The sequence below is a fragment of the Hypanus sabinus genome, chromosome 6, assembly GCF_030144855.1.
Source record: "Hypanus sabinus isolate sHypSab1 chromosome 6, sHypSab1.hap1, whole genome shotgun sequence".
In the NCBI taxonomy this organism is placed as follows: Eukaryota; Metazoa; Chordata; class Chondrichthyes; order Myliobatiformes; family Dasyatidae; genus Hypanus; species Hypanus sabinus.
Genome location: NC_082711.1, coordinates 2123668 through 2142842, shown reverse-complemented (window position 1 = coordinate 2142842; position 19175 = coordinate 2123668).

Genomic DNA, 19175 nt, shown 5'->3' with positions numbered 1-19175 from the left:
TGAAGGTAAACCCGAACGGCCAAAAAATAATGCCCAACGGGCCTGGCGGGAATTCAGGAGTTTGGCAGTCTGGATATATTCAAGGTTCTTGTGGTCTGTCCAGACGTTGAACGGCTGTATCTCCCCCTCCAACCAGTGCCTCCATTCTTCCAAAGCTCCCGGTTCCCCGCGTCGTAATTTCGTTCAGCGGGAGACAGTCGGCGAGAGAAGAAAGCACAGGGATGTAGTTTCTGATCCGCGCCCGAATGTTGGGACAGTACCGCTCCCACCCCGGAGTCAGAGGTGTCAACCTCCACAATGAACTGACATGAGGGGTCCGGTTGAATCAGAACGGGCGCAGACGTGAAGCGCCTCTTCAGTTCGGCGACTGCTGAGTCCGCCTCGGAGTTCCAGAGGAAAGGGGTGGCAGCTGAGGTAAGTCGGGTAAGGGGAGCCGCCACCTGACTGTAGTTTCTGATGAACCGGCGATGGAAGTTCGCAAAACCCAGGACCCGTTGGAGTTGCTTGCGGTCCGTGGGTTTGGGCCAGTCCGCCACAGCCAGGATCTTCTCGGGATCAGCTCTCACCTGTCCCCTCTCGATGATATAACCTAGGAAGCTAACCTAGGGGATGTGGAATTCGCATTTCTCCGCCTTCACGAATAATTTATTCTCCCCCAGCCTCTGCAGGACTTGACGGACATGGTGCACGTGTTGCTGCGGACTGCTGGAAAAGATCGGGATGTCATCCAGGTAGACAAACACAAAGCAGTTAATGAAATCTCTTAGTACATCGTTAATCAAGGCTTGAAAAACTGCGGGGGCATTGGTGAGGCCAAAAGGCATGACCGAGTACTCGAAGTGGCCTACAGGGGTATTGAATGCCGTCTTCCACGCGTCCCCCTCCCTCATTCGGACCAAATGGTAGGCGTTTCGTAGGTCCAACTTCGAGAAAATGGTGGCTCCGTGAAGTGGTTCGAACGCAGAACTTAAGAGGCAGTGGGTACTTGTTCTTTATGGTTATTTGATTTAGGCCTCGGTAATCGATGCAGGGACAGAGAGAGCCATCCTTCCGCACAAAGAAGAACCCTGCGCCCACCGGGGAGGATGAGGGTCGGATAATGCCCGCCACGAGAGATTTACTGATGCTCCATTGCTTCCCTCTCTGGCCGGGACAAGTTATACAACCGACTGGTGGGTAGGGGAGATCCGGGGAGAAGGTCGTTGGCACAATCGTATGGTCGGTGTGGAGGCAGGGAAAGGGAGCGTTGTTTTCTAAACACTGGTCCCAGGTCGTGGTACTCCGCTGGAACCCTGGTCAAGTTGGGGGGTTCAACGGCAGATGAGGTCGTGGTTGTTCTTACAGGGGAAAGGACTGTAGACAAGTGGACTGACAAAACGGACTCCAGTTGGCTATCTTCCCGGTGGACCAATCAATGTAAGGATTATGGTGGCTTTACCAGGGGTACCCAAGAACTATTGGAGATTGAGGAGAGGAAATTAAGTTAAATTGTACCTGCTCCCGATGCTTCCCAGATAGGATCAAAGACAGTTGTGTTGTACGGTGAGTGACTCGGGCCAAAAGTCTTCCGTCCAGTGCCCGGGCTTCCAGAGGGGTGCTCAACGGCTCCCGAGGAATTCCCGCCTGGGAAGCTATGTTTTCATCCAACAGATTCCCCTCAGCACCGGAATCTATCAAGGCAGACAAGGACCGGGACTGTTGGTTGTAGCTTACAGTAGCTTGCATCTGCATCCGGGATTGGGGGACGGAAGGGAATGTTGTCTGACTCACCAGGATCCCCCTTTCTACTGGTGAGCCCTCCCTCAGGTAGCACGAAAATGGCCAGACTGACCGCAATAGAGACAATCCCCTGATCTGAATCTCCGGAGTCGCTCTGTGGGAGAAAGACGGCTCCGTCCCAGCTGCATTGGTTCCTCTCCCGGGACGGTGGAAAGGGCCGGGCCGGGTGCTATTCCAGGAACGGGAGGATTAGTGAGCTAACGGCTGGGAGTAGATGGTTAAGCGTGCCGTGGGGTTACCAAAGGAGTAGGACCGGTTCGTTCATGTTCGCGCTTTCTCTCTCTCTCTCTCTCTCTCTCCCCCCCCCCCCCCTCTCCCTCTGTCTCCCTCCCTCCCCTGGGGAGATCAAAGAATCCAGACTATGACTGTCATCCCTAGTCGCCAACTCTTCCTTTACCTTGTGACAGAGGCTTTGCTGGAATACCTCCTGGAGAGCCTCATCATTCCAGCCCGAGTCGGTTGCTGGAGTCGGAAACTCCACGGAGTATTCGGCAGCACTGTGTGAGCCCTGACGCAGCGCGAGCAGACGCTTAGCGGCATCTCTACCGCGGACGGGATGGTCAAAAATCTTAGTTATTTCTGAGATGAAGGTGAGGAAGGAAGAGCAGGTCTCTGGCTGATTATCCCAAATCGCGGTGGCCGGTGCTCAGGCATTTGCTCGCAGCAACCCCATAAAGTAAGCTATCTTTCATCTGTCCGTGGCGTACGCGGATGGCTGCTGCTCGAACACCAAGGAGCATAGCAGGAGAAAGGCCCGGCACCTCCCCAGATCTCCGGCGTAGGTTTCTAGTTCAGAAACGTGCGGCTGTCTTAGCGGACGAGTTGTTGACGCATCCGGCGTCGCCATTACAGGCTGTCTGAGCTGGTCAGACAGAGTTCCCGGAGTCGACGGGGCGAGATGGACGGATACCCAGTCGACCTATTCACCGACCTTTCTTACGTTCACTGACAGGGAACGGAGGTTCTCCATGACATAAGAACATAAGAGATAGGAGCAGGAGTAGGCCAATCGGCCCCTCAAGCCTGCTCCGCCATTCAACAAGATCATGGCTGATCCAGTCTTGACTCTAGTTATCACCGAATCCCACAAGGCGACAGTGCCAACCAACAGGGCACCATGCCGCCCATTTTATTTTATTATTCATCCCGCCCAAACCCATGTGATCACCCGGAAAAAATAAACGATTGGCCAATTGAGGAGAAAAAATCTGGAAAATTCCTCTCCGACCCATCCAGGCTATCGAAAACTAGCCCAGGAGATCACATGGCTGATCTAAACCTAGCCTCATGTCTACTTACCTGCTCGCTCACTGTATCCCCTAATGCCATTTTTATCCAGGAAAATGTCTATCTCCGTTTTGAATTTATTGAGTGTAGTAGCTTCCACTGGGGCAGTAAATTCCACAGCCCCACTACCCTCTGAGTGAAGAAATTTCTCCTCATCTCAGTCCTGGAATGGCATCCCCTTATTTTAAGATTATGCCCCCTAGTCCTAGTTTCACCCATCATTGGGAACATTCTCCCCGCATCCACCCGATCAAGCCCCTTCACAATCTTATATGTTTCAATAAGATCGCCTCTCATTCTTCGGAACTCCAATGAGTAGAGTCCCAATCTACATCAACCCACCCATCCCCGGAATTAACCTAGTGAACCTTCTCTGCACTGCCTCGAGAGCCAGTATGTCCTTACTTAAATATGGACACCAGAACTGCACACAGTACTCCAGGTGTGGTCTCACCAATACCCGGTACAACTGCAGTAAGACCTCCCTGTTCTTATACTCCATCCCCCTAGCAATAAAAGCCAGCATTCCATTGGCCTTCTTGACCACCTGCTGCACTTGCATACTAACTTTTTGTGTTTCCTGCACCAGGACCCTCAGATCCCTTTGCACAGAAGCACTTTCCAGTTTCTCTCCATTTAGATAATAACTTACTCTATTATTTTTCCTGCCAAAGTGCAAGACCTCACACTTGTCAGTATTATATTTCATCTGCCAAATGTCTGCCCAATCACTCAGCCTATCTATGTCCCCCTGCAGGGTTTCAATGTCCTCCGCACTCATTACACTCCCTCCCATCTTTGTGACATCAGCAAACCTCGATATGTTGCACTTAGTCCCTTTCTCCAAATCATTAATATAGATTGTAAAGAGTTGGGGTCCCAATACCGACCCCTGCGGAACACCAGTAGTCACCAACTGCCAGTCTGAGAATAAACCATTTATCCCAACTCTCTGTTTTCTGTTAGAAAGCCAATCCTCCACCCATGCCAGAATATTATCCCCAATCCCATGATTGTTTACTTTAAGTAATAATCTTTGGTGTGGCACCTTGTCAAATGCCTTTTGGAAGTCCAAATAAACCACATCCACTGGTTCCCCTTTATCTACTCTATATGTTATGTCCTCAAAGAACTCCCAACAAATTTGTCAAACATGACTTCCCTTTTGTAAAGCCATGTTGACTTTGTCCTATTAAGCTATGTTTATCCAAATGCCCTGTTACTGTTTCTTTAATTATCGATTCCAACATTTTGCCAACCATAGATGTTAGGCTAACTGGCCTATAATTCCCAGCCTTCTGTCTATTGCCCTTTTTAAATAAAGGAGATACATTAGCATTTTTCCAATCTGCCGGGACCATTGCCAAGTCCAGTGAGTTTTGAAAAATTATCACTAATGCATCCACAATCCCGACCACCACTTCCCTTAAGACCCTAGGATGCAAGCCATCCGGTCCAGGGGATTTATCCACCTTCAGTCCCATTAATTTATCAAGTACCTTTCCTTGGTGATTTGAATTGTAGTTAGCTTCTCTCCCCCTAGAGCCCCCTGTTTATCCAGTGTTGGGATATTTTGAGTGCCCTCTACTGTAAAAACTGATACAAAATATTTGTTCAGCATTTCCGCCATCTCCACATCCCCTACCATTAATTTCCCGGTCTCATCTTCTAGGGGACCAACATTTATTTTAGCCACCCTTTTTCTTTTTATGTAACTATAAAAACTCTTACTATCTGCTTTTATGTTTTTTGCCAATTTACTTTCATAATCTATCTTCCCCTTCTTAATCAATCTTTTTGTTATTTGCTGCTGATCTTTAAAAGCTTCTCGATCTTCAATCTTCCCACTAGATTTAGCTACCTTATATAACTTTCTTTTTAGTCGTATACTTTGCTTTATTTCTTTACTTAGCCATGGATAACTATTTTTTCTTTTACACCCTTTTTTCTTCAGTGGAATATATTTTTCTTGACATCCCGGAGCAGCTGATCGTGCAAGCCCAGTCAGGAGCCATGGCTGGCGAGGGTTGTTGCAGGTGATTCGTGTCCGCTGGATTCATTATGGCCAGTTTGTTCTGTTGCACCAGGTGACTGAGCAGAACCCAAGTGCAGGACACAGGCACGGAGACTTGAGTTGGGGATGCTGACGTAAACGTGAACGTTGAACAGCAAGCTGGAGGAATCTTGACAGGGAGACGGGGTTTTCATGGAATATCTTGAAACTGGAGCTGAACTTAGAACAAACAGTTCTAAGCAGTCGAGAAATGAAGTTATCACACGGGAATAAACCAACAAACTGGCAACCTGTGATAGTGACGCCATTGTACTTATTTCACAGTCTCTGATGAAAACCAGGTGTACTGTAGGTGAGCAAACTAGCACCAGCAGTTTGTGTGTGTTGTTTGAATTTCCAGCATCTGCAGATTTCCTCATGTTAGCAATTGGAGATCTGAAATTAAGGCATAATCAGGGAGAAAGGAGCATTAAAGGGTAACAGCCATCTGGAACCATGACAGCTTCACATACTTTTCCATTTTCTTCTTGACCAATCTGTTGGAATTCTTTGAGTAAATAACACAGAAGATAGACAAAGGAAAGTCAGTGGGTATTGTTTTATGGATTTTCAGACCTTTGACAAGTTGGTCAAGTTCAAGCTCAAGTTTATTGACATTTCAGCCATACACATGTATAGTACAGAATGTAACAACATTCCCCCTCCCCAATCGCATGCATGAAAGAGTACATATAACACCCACAAACACAAAAAGTAATATCTGAAATTACCACTAGTAAATTAACATCTGCCACTTTTTTGCATCCGTTCAATTAGTTCTAATTAATTCCTTCTGCAATCATATTGCTTCCCCAGCACTACCTACCTCTCCATCTATCTTCGTATCATCCACAAACTCTTCCATAAAGCCATCAATTCCACGATCTAAGTCACTGAAGAACAATGTGAAAAGTAGCAGTCCCGTTACTAACCCTTGAGGAACACCACTAATCACTGCCAGCCAACCAGAAAATGCTCCCTTTTATTCCCACTCGCTGTCTCCTGCCTGTCAGCCATTCCTCTATCCATGCCAGTATCTTTCCTGTAATGCCATAGGATTTTATCTTGTTAAGCAGCCTCATGCTTGGCACCTTATCAAATGCCTTCTGAAAATCCAAGTAAGTGACACCCACTGCCTCTCCTTTGTCCACCCCGCTTGTTACTTCCTCAAAGAACTCAAATAGATTTGTCAGGCAAGATTTCCCTTGACAGAAACTATGCTGACTTTGACTTATTTTATCATTAGTCTCAAAGTACCTTGAAACCTCATCCTTAATAATTGTAACTGTCTCAGAGACATGTTTCATTGAGATGTTTATTTTATATGTTTTATTATTAATTCATGATTATTTTATCATCTTAAAATAATGTTCGATTAAATGTAAAGTGTAATGGGTCACATGACCAGAGTTTAATAAGAGCATGACTGTGGCATTATGGGTCAGAACCGATATGGAAACCGAGAAAGACATTTGGGCCCTAAAATAACTTTATTCTGCATGTGGTCCAAGAGGCACACACGGTAATTGTTTTTTATTTGTTTTATATTGTGCATTATGTTGTTAATGTGCCTTTACATGGACAGAGTGATACGTTTTTAGTGATTTTATTTGATTTCAGTACACTTCTGTTGTGCTGATGTGGTTTGGGCCTGTTTCCCGGCAGACACTAGCTTGAGAGATATTAAAAGACTGAGAGATGTATGTTTCAAACCTTTTATATCTTTTATTTTCTTGTAGTTTTCATGGTGTCTGCTGAAGGAAGACAGAGAGAGATAAAAATAAATCTTCAAGGGCACCTGTAGGATGAGTGGCCATTATTTCATTGGACTGGTGTAGTTATGATAATAGACTGCAACACTTTTCCCAACCAGAGAATAGGCTAAGTGACCTATAATTCCATTTCTTTTGCCCTCCACCCTTCTTAAAGAATGAAATGGCATTTGCATTCTTCTGGTCCTCTGGGACCATGCCAGAATCAAGTGATTCTTAAAAGATCATGACCAATGCATCTGCTAACTCTTCAGCAACCTCTCTCGGGACTCTAGAAAGTAGTCCACCTGGTCCAGGTGACTTATCCATCTTAAGACCTTTGAGTTTGCCTGGCATTTTATCTTTTGTAATAGTAATGGCACACACACCTGCTGCCTTACACTTACAGATCTCTGGCACATTGCTAATGTCTTCCACAGTGAAGACTGATGCAAATACCCATTAAGTTCATCTGCCATTTCTTTGCCCCCATTGCTACCTCAACAGCATTATATCCCAGTAGTCCAACATCAAGTTTCACCTCACTTTTATGCTTTATATAAGTGAAAAAATGTTGGCATCCTGCTTTATATTATTGGATAGCCTGCCTTCATATTTCATCTTTTTCCTTCTTATAGCTTTTTTAGTTGCCTTTAGTTGGATTTTAAAAACTTACCAATCATCCAACTTTCCATCACTTTTGCAACCTTATATGCCCTTTTCTTAGCTTTTATGCAGTTCTTAACTTCTTTTGTCAGCCATGGTTACCTACCTTAGCCATTTGAGCACTTCCTCCTTTGTGGGACAAAACTGCCCAGCACCTTGGGGCTGCTTTGCTGCCTAGGGCATCGACAGTTTGCAATTGTTGAGGGAAAAAATGAATTCAAAATTGTGACAAAACATTTTGCAGTATAAGTTCAGGGCAGCAGTCTGTCATCTGAAGCTTAATAGAAGTTTGGTAATACAACAAGACAATGATCCAAAAGACAGGACTAAATAAACAACAACATAGTTAAAGAAGTAAAGCGTTCATGTTTTGGAATGACTGAGTCAAACTCCAGACCTTAACTCTATAGAAATGTTAGATAAGGACCAAAGCAAGCAGGTCACTTAAGGAAGCCCACAAACATCACAGAAATAAAGAAGTTTTGTAAGGAGGAATGACCTAAAATTCTTCCAAGCCGATGAGCAAGATTGATCAACGGTTGCTGGAAATGTTTAGATGAAGTTATTGGTGTATGGGGTGGTGGGGGAGGGGGTAAGTGTCACAGCAATTACTGAAAGCAAAGGTTCACATTCTTTTTCCAATTAAAACATACACTATTGAATCATTTCTCTTAATAAATTAATGAACAAGTATGGTTTTGTGTTATTTCTTTAACTGGGTTCTGTTTTTCTAGTTTTAGGACTTTCCTGAAGATCTGATTACATTTTAGGTCATATTTAGTTCAGTTCAGTTTCAGTTCAGTTTCAGTTTATTGTCATTTAGAAACCACAAATGCAATGCAGTTAGACAATAGACAATAGACAATAGGTGCAGAAGTAGACCATTCGGCCCCTCGAGTCTGCACTGCCATTCTGAGATCATGGCTGATCATTCACTATCAATACCCAGTCCCTGCCTTGTCCCCATATCCCTTGATTCCCCTATCCATCAGATATCTATCCAGCTCCTTCTTGAAAGCATCCAGAGAATTGGCCTCCACCGTCTTCTGAGGCAGTGCATTCCACACCTCCACAACTCTCTGGGAGAAGAAGCTCTTCCTCAACTCTGTTTTAAATAACTGACCTCTTATTCTCAATCCATGCCCTCTGGTACTGGACTCTCCCAACATCTGGAACATATTTCCTGCCTCAATCCTATCAAATCCTTTAATTATCTTAAACCTTTCAATCAGATCCCTTCTCAATCTCCTCAATTCCAGCGTGTACAAGCCCAATCTCTCCAATCTCACTGCGTAAGACAGCCCTGCCATCCCAGGAATCAACCTAGTGAATCTACACTGCACTTCCTCAATTGCCAGAATGTCCTTCCTTAAACCTGGAGACCAAAACTGTACACAATATTCCAGGTGTGGTCTCACCAGGGCCCTGTACAAATGCAAAAGAACATCCTTGCTCTTGTATTCAATTCCCCTTGTAACAAAGGCCAACATTCCATTTGCCCTCTTCACTGCCTGTTGCACTTGCTCATTCACCTTCATTGACTGGTGAACTAGGACTCCTAGGTCTCTTTGCATTTCTCCCTTACCTAACTCGACACCGTTCAGACAATACTCTGCCCTCTTTTTCCAGCTTCCAAAGTGGAGAACTTCACATTTATTCACATTGAATGACATCTGCCAAGTATCTGCCCACTCACTCAGCCTATCCAAGTCTCCCTGTATTCTCCTAACGTCCTCTTCGCATGTCACACATGTTAAAAAATGAGACAACGTTCCTCCAGAATGACATCACAAAAGCACATGACAAAACAGACTACACCAGAAAATCCACATAATGTTTGGCAATCCCCAATCCAGAGTCTGGAGAGGCTGCTGCATATTAATATCACGCTACCATCTTAGCGCATTTCCTGGAAAGGAGCTCCAAACCCACCAGACAAAATAAGACCAAAAGCTAAAGCTACAAGACCTGCACAAAACCACATAGTTACAACATATAGTTACAACAGTGCAAACAATAGCATAATTGATTTTTTAAAAATAGACCATGGGCACAGTAAAAATAGTCCAAAGATGTTAAAAAACTATAAGTTTGAAAGAAACCACCACACAGTTTCCACAAGTCCTCAGGGTCCTGATAGACTCGTCATCACACGCAGGCGGCAGAAGGGAATACCCCCGCTATGGACTTCCACGGTGCCGCCCGGCTCAGACTCACAGATGCAGCACACAATGAAATCTCCTTCGAACCCAGCCTCGCAGAAACAGCACACAGAAAAGCACCCTGACCACAGCGGACTCCGAGTCTGTCGAACCTCCAAGCCTCTGACCATCCACTCTGGCACAGCTTCTCTGAGCACCATCCTCTGCCGAGCTTATTAAGACGCCCCCCCCCCCCCCACAACAGCCACCGGCAACGCGACCCCAAGGACTGGGGGTCTTCTTCTCAGCAGAGACCTGGATCTCACAGCAGCAGCAATGAAAAAGGCCTTCCTGGAGATTTCCAGATATTCCTCTGTGCTCCCACATCTGTTTTTCATCAGATTAGGATTGCGCATGACACCCCACTTAACAAATAACAGATATCAGCTCTGGAGTGGCTGCTGCAAACTGCGTCATGCCGCCATCTTGGCTACAAGGCTTTATGCAGAAACAGTGAAAATTATACAGGGTTCACAAACTTTTTTGTCACAATTTTGAATTCATTTTTTCCCTCAACAATTGCAAACTGAACTCCTGCCTCAGCAAGGACCTGGACCCATTGCAATTTGCCTATCATCACAGTAGGTCAACAGCAGGTGCAATCTCAATGGCTCTCCACACGGCTTTAGACCACCTGGACAACGCAAACCCCGACGTCAGGATGCTGTTCATCAACTACAGCTCAGCATTTAATACCATTATTCCCACAATCCTGACTGAGAAGTTGCAGAACCTAGGCCTCTGTACCTTCCTCTGCAATTGGAGCCTTGACTTCCTAAGTGGAAGACTAAGGTCGGTGGCGTTGTGCATAATGAAGTAGGTTTTCTTTCTTTTTCAATCTTTTTATTATTGTTATTAATATCAACAAAATACAATTGAGACATAGATAATGGGATTACAAACATACACATTTCAACTGCACATGAAAGAATACATAAGCAATGATTACAGTATAAATGAGTATTCCCAAATCATGAATGATACAATATATAAATAAACAAGGCAAATCTAGGTATATCATAATAAGTAATTTAAAAAAAACAGAAAAAAGAAAAAGAAAAAAATATGCAAAAAAACTAATCTAATAATCTAATAGCTAATAAGGAGAGAAAAAAAGGAAAAAAGAAAAGAAGAAAAACTGAAAAAATAAAAAGAAGGCTGTTTATAATGTCTGACAAAAATACAGAATCAGTGTCGTCAGCTCTGATCCTCTCAACATATATAAAATCAAAACTGGAAAATCAAATAGGCTTGAAACAGGGTCATATTACATCATATGAAAATATTGAATAAATGGTCTCCATATCTTTTCAAATTTAATAGAAGTATCAAATACACCACTTCTAATTTTTTCTAAATTTAAACATAACATAGTTTGAGAAAACCAATGAAATACAGTAGGAGGATTAATTTCCTTCCAGTTCAACAAAATAGATCTTCTAGCCATTAGTGTAAGAAAGGCAATCATTCGACAGGCGGAAGAAGATAAATGAAGTGAGTCCATCATTGGTAAACCAAAAATTGCGGTAATAGGATGGGGTTGTAAATCAATGTTCAATACCGCAGAAATAATATCAAAAATATCTTTCCAATATTTTTTCAAAAGTGGACACGACCAAAACATATGAGTTAAAGATGCTATTTCAGATTGACATCTATCACAAATAGGATTTATATAGGAATAAAAATGACCCAATTTATCCTTGGACATATGGGCACTATGTACGACCTTAAACTGTATTAGTGAATGTTTGACACATATAGATGATGTATTAACTAATTGAAGAATTCTATCTGAATTCTCAATAGGAATAATAAGGTTAAGCTCTCCTTCCCAATCATTTTTTGTCTTATAAAGGGGCTCTGAACGTATCTTCATAATTATATTATAAAGTTTTGATATAAGCCCTTTTTGAAAGGGGTTTAATTCAAACAAACTCTCCAAAATACCTGAAGACACAAAATTTGGAAAAGTAGGAAGTACAGTATTTAAAAAATTCCTAATCTGTAAGTATCTAAAAAAATGAAATCTAGGCAAATTATATTTGTTAGATAATTGCTCAAAAGACATAAAACAACTACCCAAAAATAAATCAGAAAATCGCAGTAATCCCTTAGTCTTCCAAGCCGAATAAGCTTGGTCTATAATTGAAGGGTGGAAAAAAACAATTGGATACAATAGGAATATTTAAAGCAAACCGAGTCAACCCAAAAAATTTCCGAAATTAAAACCATATGTAGGTACCAACGACATAGGAAGGAAAGGGGAAGAGGTCCTGAAACGAGAGTATAGGGAGTTAGGAAGGCAGTTAAGAAGAAGGACCGCAAAGGTAGTAATCTCGGGATTACTGCCTGTGCCACGCGACAGTGAGAGTAGGAATAGAATTAGGTGGAGGATGAATGCGTGGCTGTGGGATTGGAGCAGGGGGCAGGGATTCAAGTTTCTGGATCATTGGGACCTCTTCTGTGGCAGGAGTGACCTGTTCAAGAAGGACGGGTTACACTTGAATCGTGGGGGGACCAATATCCTAGTGGGGAGGTTTGCTAGGGCTACAGGGCAGACTTTAAACTAGTAAGATGGGGGGGCGGGAGACTATTTGAGGAGACTATGGGAGAGGAGGTTAGTTCACCAGTGGAGCAAGTAAATAGTCAGTGTGTGAGGGAGGAAAGGCAGGTGATGGAGAAGGGATGCGCTCAGCCCGAAGATGTAGGGGAGAAGAAAGAAAAGGATAATAAATTTGAATGCATTGTTGGGGATGGAAAGAGCGGAGGAGATGGAGAGAATCTTAAATGTATCTATTTTAATGCTAGGAGCATTGTAAGAAAGGTGGATGAGCTTAAAGCGTGGATTGATACCTGGAATTATGATGTTGTAGCTATTAGTGAAACATGGTTGCAGGAAGGGTGTGATTGGCAACTAAATATTTCTGGATTTAGTTGCTTCAGGTGTGATAGAGTAGGAGGGGCCAGAGGAGGAGGTGTTGCATTGCTTGTCCAAGAAAATCTTATGGCGGTGCTTTGGAAGGATAGATTAGAGAGCTCCTCCAGGGAGGCCATTTGGGTGGAATTGAAGAATGGGAAAGGTGCAGTAACACTGATAGGAGTGTATTATAGGCCTCCTAATGGGGTGCGTGAGTTGGAAGAGCAAATGTGTAAGGAGATAGCAGATATTTGTAGTAAACACAAGGTGGTGATTGTGGGAGATTTTAATTTTCCACACGTAGCTCATTCTGTAAAAGGGCTGGATGGTTTAGAGTTTGTGAAATGTGTGCAGGATAGTTTTTTGCAACAATACATAGAAGTACCGACTAGAGATGGGGCAGTGTTGGATCTCCTGTTAGGGAATGCGATAGGTCAGCTCTCAGATGTATGTGTTGGGGAGCACTTCGGGTCCAGTGATCACAATAGCATTAGCTTCAATATAATTATGGAGAAGGACAGGACAGGACCTAGAGTTGAGATTTTTGATTGGAGAAAGGCTAACTTTGAGGGGATCTGAAGAGATTTAGAGAGAGTGGATTGGGTCAAGTTGTTTTATGGGAAGGATGTAATAGAGAAATGGAGGTCATTTAAGGGTGAAATAATGAGGGTACAAAATCTTTATGTTCCTGTTAGGGTGAAAGGAAAGGTTAAAGGTTTGAGAGCACCATGGTTTTCAAGGGATATTAGAAATTTGGTTCAGAAAAAGAGGGATGTCTACAATAGATATAGGCAGCATGGAGTAAAGGAATTGCTTGAGGAATATAAAGAATGTAAAAGGAATCTTAAGAAAGAGATTAGAAAAGCTAAAAGAAGATACGAGGTTGGTTTGGCAAATAAGGTGAAAGTAAATCCGAAAGGTTTCTACAGTTATATTAAAAGCAAGAGGATAGTGAGGGATAAAATTGGCCCCTTAGAGAATCAGAGTGGCCAGCTATGTGTGGAACCGAAGGAGATGGGAGAGATTTTGAACGATTTCTTCTCTTCGGTATTCACTAAGGAGAAGGATATTGAATTGTCTAAGGTGTGGGAAACAAGTAAGGAAGTTATGGAACCTATGACAATTAAAGAGGTGGAGGTACTGGCGCTTTTAAGAAATTTAAAAGTGGATAAATCTCCGGGTCCTGACAGGATATTCCCCAGGACCTTGAGGGAAGTTTGTGTAGAAATAGCAGGAGCTCTGATGGAGATCTTTAATATGTCATTAGAAACGGGGATTGTGCCAGAGGATTGGCTTATTGCTCATGTGGTTCCATTGTTTAAAAAGGGTTCTAGAAGGAAGCCTAGCAATTATAGACCTATCAGTTTGACATCAGTGGTGGGTAAATTAATGGAAAGTATTCTTAGAGATAGTATTTATAATTACCTGGATAGACGGGATCTGATTAGGAGTAGCCAGCATGGATTTGTGCATGGAAGGTCATGTTTGACAAACCTTATTGAATTTTTTGAAGAAGTTACGAGGAATGTTGACGAGGGTAAGGCAGTGGATGTAGTCTATATGGACTTCAGCAAAGCCTTTGACAAAGTTCCACTTGGAAGGTTAGTTAAGAAGGTTCAGTTGTTAGGTATTAATGCTGGAGTAATAAAATGGATTCAACAGTGGCTAGATGGGAGATGCCAGAGAGTAGTGGTGGATAATTGTTTATCGGGATGGAGGCCGGTGACTAGCGGGGTGCCTCAGGGATCTGTTTTGGGCCCAATGTTGTTTGTAATATACATAAATGATCTGGATGATGGGGTGGTAAATTGGATTAGTAAGTATGCTGATGATACTAAGGTAGGAGGTGTTGTGGATAATGAGGTGGATTTTCAAAGCTTGCAGGGAGATTTATGCCAGTTAGAAGAATGGGCTGAACATTGGCAGATGGAGTTTAATCCTGAGAAGTGTGAGGTTCTACATTTTGGCAGGAATAATCCAAATAGAACATACAGAGTAAATGGTAGGGCATTGAGGAATGCAGAGGAACAGAGAGATCTAGGAATAACTGTGCATAGTTCCCTGAAAGTGGAGTCTCATGTAGATAGGGTGGTGAAGAGGGCTTTTGGAATGCTGGCCTTTATAAATCAAAGCATTGAGTACAGAAGTTGGGATGTAATGCTAAAGTTGTACAAGGCATTGGTAAGGCCAAATTTGGAATATTGTGTGCAGTTCTGGTCACCGAATTATAGGAAAGATATCAATAAATTAGAGAGAGTGCAGAGACGATTTACTAGGATGTTACCTGGGTTTCAGCAATTAAGTTACAGAGAAAGGTTGAACAAGTTAGGTCTCTATTCATTGGAGCGTAGAAGGTTGAGGGGGGATTTGATCGAGGTATTTAAAATTTTGAGAGGGATAGATAGAGTTGACGTGAACAGGCTGTTTCCATTGAGAGTAGGGGAGATTCAAATTAGAGGACATGATTTGAGAGTTAGGGGGCAGAAGTTTAAGGGAAACACGAGGGGGTATTTCTTTACTCAAAGAGTGATAGCTGTGTGGAATGAGCTTCCTGTAGAAGTAGTAGAGGCCAGTTCAGTTGTGTCATTTAAGGTAAAATTGGATAGGTATATGGACAGGAAAGGAGTGGAGGGTTATGGGCTGAGTGCGGGTAGGTGGGACTAGGTGAGATTAAGGGTTCGGCATGGACTAGGAGGGCCAAGATGGCCTGTTTCTGTGCTGTGATTGTTATATGGTTATATGTTATATGGTTATATACGTAAAGTATGTTTAACTATCGGGTTGTCAATTCGCTTCGGCAATTTAGAAAGAGCAAAAGGGAGAGAAGTCCCCGAAATAGAACCCAGTGCAAAACCTGGTACCGATTTAATTTCCAGGCTCACCCAACGAGGGCTAAAAGATCCATCCCAATCTTTCAACCAACATATCAAATGTCTAATATTAACTGCCCAATAATAAAATCTAAAATTAGGCAATGCTCGTCCACCTTCCTTCTTTGCCTTCTGTAAGTATATTTTACCTAACCTGGGATTTTTATTCTGCCATATATATGAGGAAATTTTTGAATAAACATTAGTAAAAAAAAAGATTTCGGAATAAAAATTGATACCGCTTGAAAAATATATAAAAACTTAGGTAAAATAACCATCTTAATAGCATTAATCCTACCTATCAGAGATAAAGATAATGGTGACCACTTAGTAAACAAGCATTTAATCTGATCAATTAAGGGTACAAAATTAACCTTAAATAAGTCTTTATGGTTTTTTGTAATTTTAATCCCTAAGTAAATAAAAGAGTCATTAACTAATTTAAAAGATAAGTTTCCATAGATTGGGACCTGTCTATTTAAAGGAAACAATTCACTCTTATTAAGATTTAATTTATACCCAGAAAATTCACTAAATTGAGCCAACAATGATAAAACTACAGGAATAGATTTCTCAGGATTAGAAATAAATAATAATAAATCATCTGCATACAAAGATAACTTATGAGTATCTGTCCCACGATTAATACCAAGAATATCCTGTGATTCTCTGATAGCAATTGCCAAGGGATCTAAAGCAATATCAAATAATAGTGGGCTAAGAGGACAGCCTTGTCTAGTACCCCGAAATAAACGAAAAAGGGAGATCTTTGATTATTAGTAAACACTGAGGCTACTGGAGTATGATAAATCAGTTTAATCCAGGAAATAAATGTCAGACTAAGATTAAACTTCTCCAACACATTAAATAAGTATGGCCATTCAACTCTGTCAAATGCTTTCTCCGCATCTAATGAAATAACACATTCTGAAATATTATGTGAAGGAGTATACACAATATTCAATAACCTCATAACATTAAAAAAAGAATAACGATTTTTAATAAAACCAGTTTGATCTTCCAAAATAATTTAGGGTAATACCTTCTCCAACCTGGATGCAAGTAACTTGGAAATATCTTGGAATCTACATTCAATAAGGATATTGGTCTATATGAAGCAGGTTTTCAAAGCTTGCAGAGAGATTTGGGCCAGTCAGAAGAGTGGGCTGAAAGATGGCAGATGGAGTTTAATGCTGTTAAGTGTGAGGTGCTACATTTTGGTAGGATTAATCCACATAAGACATACATGGTAAATGGTAGGGCATTGGAGAATGCAGTAGAACAAAGTGATCTAGGAATAATGGTGCATAGTTTCCTGAAGGTGAAATCTCATGTGGATAGGGTGGTGAAGAAAGCTTTTGGTATGCTGGCCTTTATAAATCAGAGCATTGAGTATAGGAGTTGGGATGTAATGTTAAAATTGTACAAGGCATTGGTAAGGCCGAATTTGGAGTATTGTGTACATTTCTGGTCACTGAATTATAGGAAAGATGTCAACAAAATAGAGAGAGTACAGAGAAGATTTACTAGAATGTTACCTGGGTTTCAGCACCTAAGTTACAGGGAGAGGTTGAACAAGTTAGGTCTTTATTCTTTGAAGCATGGAAGGTTGAGGGGGGACTTGATAGAGGTATTAAAAATTATGAGGGGGATAGATCGAGTTGACGTGAATAGGCTTTTTCCATTGAGAGTAGGGGAGATTCAAACAAGCGGACATGAGTTGAGAGTTAGGGGCCAAAAGTTAAAGGGTAACATGAGGGGGAATATCTTTACTCAGAGGGTGGTGGCTGTGTGGAATGAGCTTCCAGTAGAAGTGATAGAGGCAGGTTCGGTATTGTCATTTAAAGCAAAATTGGATAGATATATGGACAGGAAAGGAATGGAGGGTTATGGGCTGAGTGCCAGCCAGTGAGATTAGGTGAGAGTAAACGTTCGGCATGGACTAGAAGGGCCGAGATGGCCTGTTTCCGTGCTGTAATTGTTATATGGTTATATGGTTATTCAAGACAGAGTCTGATAGATTTTTGATTCACTAGGGCATGACGGCATGTGGGGTGAAAGCAGAAGATTGGGGCTGAGAAGAAAATTGAATCAGCCCTGATGAAATGGCGGAGCCAACCCACTGGGCCAAATGGCCTATTTCTGCTCTTAAATCTTATGGTCCTATAGTCTTATTTCAGCAATTAACTCATATTTTTCTCTTACTGCATTCTGTTTGTTATAGACAATAGACAATAGGTGCAGAAGTAGACCATTCGGCCCCTCGAGTCTGCACTGCCATTCTGAGATCATGGCTGATCATTCACTATCAATACCCAGTCCCTGCCTTGTCCCCATATCCCTTGATTCCCCCATCCATCAGATATCTATCCAGCTCCTTCTTGAAAGCATCCAGAGAATTGGCCTCCACCGTCTTCCGAGGCAGTGCATTCCACACCTCCACAACTCTCTGGGAGAAGAAGCTCTTCCTCAACTCTGTTTTAAATAACTGACCTCTTATTCTCAATCCATGCCCTCTGGTACTGGACTCTCCCAACATCTGGAACATATTTCCTGCCTCAATCCTATCAAATCCTTTAATTATCTTAAACCTTTCAATCAGATCCCCTCTCAATCTCCTCAATGCCAGCGTGTACAAGCCCAATCTCTCCAATCTCTCTGCGTAAGACAGCCCTGCCATCCCAGGAATCAACCTAGTGAATCTACGCTGCACTTCCTCAATTGCCAGAATGTCCTTCCTTAAACCTGGAGACCAAAACTGTACACAATATTCCAGGTGTGGTCTCACCAGGGCCCTGTACAAATGCAAAAGAACATCCTTGCTCTTGTATTCAATTCCCCTTGTAACAAAGGCCAACATTCCATTTGCCCTCTTCACTGCCTGTTGCACTTGCTCATTCACCTTCATTGACTGGTGAACTAGGACTCCTAGGTCTCTTTGCATTTCTCCCTTACCTAACTCTACACCGTTCAGACAATACTCTGCCCTCCTGTTCCTGCTTCCAAAGTGGATAACTTCACATTTATTCACATTGAATGACATCTGCCAAGTATCTGCCCACTCACTCAGCCTATCCAAGTCTCCCTGTATTCTCCTAACATCCTCTTCGCATGTCACACTGCCACCCAGTTTAGTATCGTCAGCAAACTTGCTGATATAGTTTTCAATGCCCTCATCTAAATCATTGACATAAATTGTAAAGAGCTGTGGTCCCAATACAGAGCCCTGTGGTACCCCACTAGTCACCTCCAGCCAGTCCGAGAAACACCCATTCACTGCTACCCTTTGCTTTCTATCTGCCAACCAGTTTTCTATCCATGTTGAAACCCTGCCCCCAATGCCATGAGCTCTGATTTTACTCACCAATCTCCTATGTGGCACCTTATCGAATGCCTTCTGAAAATCTAGGTACACAACATCTACTGGCTTACCCTCGTCTAACATCTTTGTTACACCCTCAAAAAACTCCAACAGATTAGTCAAGCATGATTTGCCCTTGGTAAATCCATGCTGGCTCGGCCTAATCCTATTTCTGCCATCTAGATGTGCCACTATTTCGTCCTTAATAATGGACTCAAGCATCTTCCCCACGACTGACGTTAGGCTAACAGGGCGATAGTTCTCCGTTTTCTCCTTCCCTCCCTTCT